The 8,173-nt window shown below is 40.1% G+C and overlaps 1 pseudogene; it reads right to left on the bottom strand.

Moving 5' to 3' along the window:
* Positions 1–3,527: 3,527 nt before the first annotated feature.
* Positions 3,528–4,285, bottom strand: LOC132888945 (zinc finger protein 544-like; annotated as a pseudogene).
* Between the last annotated feature and the right edge of the window lie 3,888 nt (positions 4,286–8,173).

Consider the following 8,173-nt stretch of genomic DNA (forward strand, 5'->3'; position numbering starts at 1 on the left):
GGGATACCATGCTCGATCTTGTATACACAAACATTCAGAACACATGCAAGGCTCCACCCCTCTCCCACCTTGGACAATCTGAAAATATCTCCATACTTCTCACCCCTGCCTACAGACCCATTCACAAATGAGTCAGAACAGCCATGAGAGAGGTGAGAACTTTGCCACAAGGTGTCATGTCTGTCCTACAAGACTGTTTTGACTATACTGACTGGAACATGGTCAGGGAAGTTGCTACCTATGACCATTCAGTGGACCAAGAGGAGTATACTGCCTCAGTGACTGGCTACATCAGCAAATGCATTGAGGATACCACTCTCTCCAAAACTGTTATCACCCATGCAAACCACAAACCTTGCTTCTCTGCAGAGCTATGAACCCTGGTGAAAATCAGGGATTCTGCCTTCAAGTCCAAGGACAGAGAGGCTTACACTACAGCTAGGGCCAAACTGTTACAGGCCATCAAAAAGGCAAAGTGTGCATATGCAGAGAAGATCAACAGTCAATTCATGAACTCAAAGGACACTTGGCACATGTGTCAGGGTATTCAAACCATCACAGACTACAAGCCAACACATCAGGCTCGCAGCAGTGAGCCCTCCCTGACAAATGTACCGAATGACTTCTCTGCATGTTTTGAGACACAGACCAAGGAACCAGCAAAGAAGGTGACCCCTCCTCCAATGACCAGGTACTCTGTCTTTCTGCTGCTGATGTCAGGAATACTCTTTGCAGAGTGAATCCACAAAAAGCAGTGGGCCCTAACAACATACCTGGCCAGGTGCTCAGGGAATGTGGTGATCAGCTTGCATACATCTTCACAGATATCTTCAACTGAGCCCAGCTGTGGTACCTGCATGCCTAAAAAACACCAAAATCATCCCAGTGCCAAAGAAGTCGACCATGCCCTGTCTCACTGACTACTGGCCTGTAGCATTCATGCCCATCATCATGAAGTGCTTCAAGAGGCAGGTATTGAGGCACATGAAAACACAACAGCCACAGAAATTAGACCCTTTACAGTGTGCTTACCACTGAAATCACACCACAGATTACACCATTTTAACTGCCCTCCACCTGACCCTCTTACACCTGGACAAAAAGGGCAGTTACATTAGAATGCTGTTGATTGACTTCAGCATTTAACATAATCATCTCATAGAAGCTGGTACAGAATTTGGACCTGCTGGACATGAACACTTCTCTCTGTAATTGGATCCTAGACTTCCTGACTGACAGAACCCAATTGTTCTCAATCGGTCACTACATCTCTAGGGTTCTCAGACAGGCATCCCCCCCAAGGCTGTGTGCTCAGTCCACTGCTGTTTACTCTGTGATACATGACTGTGCTGCCCAACACAGCACAAATTACATCATCAAGTTTGCAGACAACACAACAGTAGTGGGTCTCATCAGTAACAATGATGAGTCTGCATACAGAGTAGAGCTTAAACACCTGGTAGAATGGTGTCAGGGCAACAACCTGACAAAAATACAGAGAAATTATTTAATATTTTAGATATCACCAGACAAAGAAAGCATACCCCAATCAGTTTGACAGAATGGATAGTTTCAGTGGAACAGCTAGACTCGACCTCAAGGAAAATGCAATTCTGTTGACTGACTCACCATGATAATTCAGTGTACATATCAAAGACAAGCTCCAGAAAGGTGCAGCAACATTAAATCATGCCATTGTTTGCCACTGTGTATGGGATTCAGCATTACCATATGCGGTAAGTCATTTTTGTAACAACTGACCACAAACAACTGTTCACCATATGTGCAATACAGCTTCATGCTGCACCACCACAGCTTCAGCATATTGATAAAGACACAGGGGTAGAATGAACCTTGCATGTTGAAGATATTCTTAGTAGGCTGCCAAACCTTGAAAACCATGGTGACATTGAGCTGGATGAGGACATTGATGGAGTAGATGCAGAAATCTAAGACCCAAAGCACTTGCACTGTTCCAATAATCAACTTTTATTGGATGTAAACAGGACACTCTTTGGACAGAAACTGCAAAATTTACCAGACTCTCATCACTGAAGGAATTGATGCACCATGGATGGCCAGAAAAGATCAGAGATCTGCCAAAAATGTAAGCAGAGGTATAAAGCAAAAAAAAAAAAAAAAACAGAGGTTTGAATCATATTCAAAGGCAGACAAGTTCTCACCAAGTTACACCAATATACAAATTATAAAGAGCATCTGAGACCTAAAACACTTTGTAAAGCTTCGCAACTCATAGCCTCTGACCTAACTAACATACTTACACATACCAAAAAATAGACCCTTGATTTAATTTGGAAAGGAAAAAAAAAAGGACATGATGTAATTGATCAGGATATAACATACACTACCGTTCAAAAGTTTGGGGTCGCTTTGAAATTTCCTTATTTTTGAAAGAAAAGCACTGTTCTTTTCAATGAAGATCACTTTAAACTAATCAGAAATACACTCTATACATTGCTAATGTGGTAAATGATTATTCTAGCTGCAAATGTCTGGTTTTTGGTGCAATATCTCAATAGGTGTATAGAGGCCCATTTCCAGCAACTATCACTCCAGTGTTCTAATGGTACAATGTGTTTGCTCATTGCCTCAGAAGGCTAATGGATGATTAGAAAACCCTTGTACAATCATGTTAGCACAGCTGAAAACAGTTTAGTTCTTTAGAGAAGCTATAAAACTGACCTTCCTTTGAGCAGATTGAGTTTCTGGAGCATCACATTTGTGGGGTTGATTAAATGCTCAAAATGGCCAGAAAAATGTCTTGACTATATTTTCTATTCATTTTCCAACTTATGGTGGTAAATAAAAGTGTAACTTTTCATGGAAAACACAAAATTGTCTGGGTGACCCCAAACTTTTGAACGGTAGTGTAAATATGAAATACAATAATAGGATAATGAATACAAACATAGTGCATAGAAACCATAAAAAGGATTCTTGCTCTAATATAAAGCATTCCAGTATTTCTAAAAGTAAAGCAATATTATAGGAATTATATAATCAAAAGTTTAAAAAAAAAAATCATCATTTGGTTCATGTGTATTTCCCATAGAAAAGAGAAACTTCTGTCTGTGTGTGTATATATATATATATATATATATATATATATATATATATATATATATATATATATATAATCAACTTCGAACAAGTATCAAATAGTAGTGTGGGCAAACCAGGCTAATCAGGTCCCTTTTGTCCCCAACTTAAATGAGGTGTACATTCCAATGGCATAAACATTTGAAGAAGTTGTTGGTTCATCACCGACGTTGGATAACTGAAAATACACTTTTTACGTCATGTCTATTAATACAGGAAATTGTATGTATTATTCAAATATATCCACATAAACAGTGTAAGTACTGTAGCGAATCAAATCAGCGTCACAAATTCAGTTTTCTTGTGCCTCTGCCACGTGTGACCATTACTCATCAAGCAAAGGAAAGCCATTTGTGAACATACTGATGATTTTTGAGATCACAGCCAACATTTAAGCTTGACCTACACTATGAACAGTGAGATGGCCTTTTTCCTGTGTGAACGATCTGATGTCTTTTTAGATACCTGCTCTGAGTAAAACCCTTCCCACACAGTGAGCAGTTGTATGGCTTCTCTCCTGGGTGATTGCGTTCATGTCCTCTGAGATGAAAATTTTGAGTAAAACACCTCACAGTGTGAGCACTGATAAGGCTTCTCTCCTGTGTGAGTGCGTTCATGTAGTTTGAGACTATCATTGCTACCAAAACTCTGCTCACAGTATAAACAGTGATATGGCTTCTCTCCTGTGTGAGTGTGTTCATGTACTTTCCGATGACTACTGTTATGAAAACTCTTCTCACAGTATAAGCACTGATACGGCTTCTCTCCTGTGTAAGTGCGTTCATGTAGTTTGAGGCTACCCTTGGTACTACAACTCTGCTCACAGTATAAGCAGTGATTATGGCTTCTCTCCTGTGTGAGTGCGTTCATGTACTTTCTGATTAGTAATGTTATGAAAACTCTTCTTACAGTATAAGCAGTGATATGGCTTCTCACTTGTGTGAATGAGCTGATGTCTTTTGAGATGGCTCTGTTTTGCAAAGCTATACCCACACAGTGAGCAGTCATATGGTTTCTCTCCAGTGTCAGTATGCTGGTGCTCTTTGACAGTATACTGGTGGGCGAAACTCTTCCCACACACTAAGCAGTGAAATTTCTTCTTGCCTGTTGCAGGATTACTGCCAATGTGATGGTTTGAAGTGTGAACAGAATCAGATGATGGCATTTTAATCTGGAGCAGACTTGTAACCAAAAGCAACAGTATTAAAAGTTTTGCCCCATAGAAATGCATTTCAGAGAACTTGGTAACAATGGGTCGGCTGAGATTGACAGCCAAACATGTCTTATTTATTATACGTATGTCTCAAATTCATCTTCACTTACCTCTACAATCACATTTCCTGACTATCAGCCACAACACTAGTTGCCTAAGGTTTACGGTGGTTTAGACCCCTGGTGGTTTAGCCCCCAGTGTACAGTGGTGCTTGAAAGTTTGTGAACCCTTTAGAATTTTCTATATTTCTGCATAAATATGACCTAAAACTTCATCAGATTTTCACACAAGTCCTAAAAGTAGATAAAGAGAAACCAGTTAAACAAATGATACAAAAATATTATACTTGCCCATTTATTTATTGAGGAAAATGATCCAATATTACATATCTGTGAGTGGTAAAAGTATGTGAACCTCTAGGATTAGCAGTTAATTTGAAGGTGAGATTTGAGTCAGGTGTTTTCAATCAATGGGATGACAATCAGGTTTGAGTGGGCACCCTGTTTTATTTAAAGAACAGGGATCTATCAAAGTCTGATCTTCACAACGTGTTTGTGGAAGTGTATCATTGCATGAACAAAGGAGATTTCTGAGGACCTCAGAAAAAGCATTGTTGATGCTCATCAGGCTGGAAAAGGTTACAAAACCATCTCTAAAGAGTTTGGACTCCACCAATCCACAGTCAGACAGATTGTGTAGAAATGGAGGAAATTCAAGACCATTGTTACCCTCCCCAGGAGTGGTTGACCAACAAAGATCACTCCAAGAGCAAGGCGTGTAATAGTCGACGAGGTCACAAAGGACCCCAGGGTAACTTCTAAGCAACTGAAGGCCTCTCTCACATTGGCTAATGTTAATGTTCATGAGTCCACCATCAGGAGAACACTGAAAAACAATGGTGTGTATGGCAGGGTTGCAAGGAGAAAGCCACTGCTCTCTTAAAAGAACATTGCTGCTCATCTGCCGTTTGCTAAAGATCATGTGGAGAAGTCAGAAGGTTATTGGAAAAATGTTTTGTGGACAGATGAGACCAAAATAGAACTTTTTGGTTTAAATGAGAAGCGTTATGTTTGGAGAAAGTAAAACACTACATTCCAGGATAAGAACCTTATCCCATCTGTGAAACATGGTGGTGGTAGTATCATGGTTTGGGCCTGTTTGGCTGCATCTGGGCCAGGATGGTTTGCCATCATTGATGGAACAATGAATTCTGAATTATACCAGCGAATTCTAAAGGAAAATGTCAGGACATCTGTCCATGAACTGAATCTCAACAGCAGGTGGGTCATGCAGCAAGACAATGACCCTAAGCACACAAGTCTTTCTACCAAAGAATGGTTAAAGAAGAATAAAGTTAATGTTTAGGAATGGCCAAGTTAAAGTCCTGACCGTAATCCAATTGAAATGTTGTGGAAGGACCTGAAGCGAGCAGTTCATGTGAGGAAACCCACCAACATCCCAGAGTTGAAGCTGTTCTGTATGGAGGAATGGGCTAAAATTCCTCCAGGCCGGTGTGCAGGACTGATTAAAAGTTACCAGAAACATTTAGTTGCAGTTATTGCTGCACAAGGGGGTCACACCAGATACCGAAAGCAAAGGTTCACATACTTTTGCCACTCACAGAGATGTAATATTGGATCATTTTCCTCAATAAATAAATGACCAAGTATAATATTTTTGTCTCATTTGTTTAACTGGGTTCTCTTTATCTACTTTTAGGACTTGTGTAAAACTCTGATGATGTTTTAGGTTATATTTATGCAGAAATATAGAAAATTCTAAAGGGTTCACAAACTTTCAAGCACCACTGTATATAGCCCGCAGCCATATATTGATTGATGGTCTTTAATTACCAGCAATTATTCACGCCAAAAGGTACTAAAGATGAGAATTTGACATCACATCAAATTATTACCGGCAAACCATAATATGTTTCTGAGAATGACCATTGGGTTTTAAAAATGTCATTTGAAACTGCTCTGTTGAGCTAGCATAGATTTAAACATGCAAACCCTTGATTTAATTCAGCTACCTTGTTAGAGTTTCTTCAACTACTTTAAGTGAGATTACAGAAGTCAGATAAAATATCCAGTCAGAAGTTTCAAGTTTTCAAATAAGTTTTCAAAGCTCTGTTGTATGGTGGTTTAGCCCCACTTTATTTGCATATAAACATGGGGCTAAAACACTTGAAGATGGGGCTAATACACTAGGGCCTAAACCACCGGACACTGTTGCCTAATATCAAAACTGAATCATAATCAAGCACAATATAATTAACATACAACAAAACGCATTTTGTCAATTGTGAACACAAATATAGTATTATTTCATTAAAGAAAGTTTAAATGTATATATTTATTTAAAGACATAAAGGAATGAAGGAACAAAACTTACGAAGCTGAAGTGAGTTGAGCTCTTTGAAAAAAAATCCCAGTTTGTTCACAGCAGTCTTCTCTCCAAGTGACTGAGCTCTAACTTCAGAATGCCTTCTTTAAATACACCAGAGGACAAAGACACAGGATAGTGTAACAACAGGACAAATTACAGGCATTATCGAACTATTCTCACCCCATTATCCGAGTCGGGGTGCGGTAGGTGGATATCTAGAACCATCTCATCTCATCTCATTATCTCTAGCTGCTTTATCCTGTTCTACAGGGTCACAGGCAAGCTGGAGCCTATCCCAGCTGACTACGGGCGAGAGGCGGGGTACACCCTGGACAAGTCGCCAGGTCATCACAGGGCTATCTAGAACCATTTGATTAATAATCAATATGAAAAGTCATCCGTGATGGGTAGACTGCTCCCCGATTAGGATAGGGGAACACCACCACCACCCAAAAAAATAAATAAATAAATAAATAAAATAAAATCTAGCTTTCCAATAGGTAACTTAAAATGTTTAAGATATCCACTCAAACTTCTGCTCCCTTGTTTGGCCATGGCCATTAGAATATAATACAGCTGTCTCAAATATTATGAAATGTAGCAGGACTATTGAAGGACAAGTTCATAAGCAGCAGGCACAGCATATTTTAATGGCATAATACAGCCAAAATACTGTCAGGTTTAGTGGAAATAAAAAGGAGCAAACTTTGAGATAATTACTGTACACATATCCAAACAGGAAAATCTACTAATACATTCAATTTTTTTTTAAATACAGAACATCACCAAGAAGGAATGTAAGATAAATCTAAATAATTATAAGAAAACATGTGTATAAATCAATAAAAATAAAATTTTGATATATATGAATCAAAAATAATATTTGAAAATATTAAAGTATTGATGAAACCTGGGGGCGGCATGGTGGTGTAGTGGTTAGCACTGTCGCCTCACAGCAAGAAGGTCCTGGGTTTGAACCCAGTGGCCGACGAGGGCCTTTCTGTGTGGAGTTTGCATGTTCTCCCCGTGTCTGTGTAGGTTTCCTCTGGGTGCTCCAGTTTCCCCCACAGTCCAAAGACATGCAGGTTAGGTTGACTGGTGACTCTAAGGTGGGGTTTACATTAGACCGTATCAGCGGATCATCAGATTAACGTTTTTAAAACGATTAGCGTGCACACAGCAACGCCAATACACGATTCGCGTGCACACAGCAACGCCAATACACGGATACGCTCGGCTCCGCAGGCATCCTGCGCTCCAAATCACTCCGCCCTGAACAGCGAGTGCCCTCTGGAGGGTGCACACTCCGGCCCTGCGCAGCTCACAGAGCGCGCGAGTGAAGCGCACGAGCAGTGATTCGGGACTGAGCCGCTGTGTGTGTGATCCCAGTGCATATCGGGCATGCGCGTCACTCACCACTTGCAAGTGGAAGGATGGCAAGCCTAAAGACAA

The sequence above is a fragment of the Neoarius graeffei genome, chromosome 7 (genome assembly GCF_027579695.1).
Source record: "Neoarius graeffei isolate fNeoGra1 chromosome 7, fNeoGra1.pri, whole genome shotgun sequence".
In the NCBI taxonomy this organism is placed as follows: domain Eukaryota; kingdom Metazoa; phylum Chordata; class Actinopteri; order Siluriformes; family Ariidae; genus Neoarius; species Neoarius graeffei.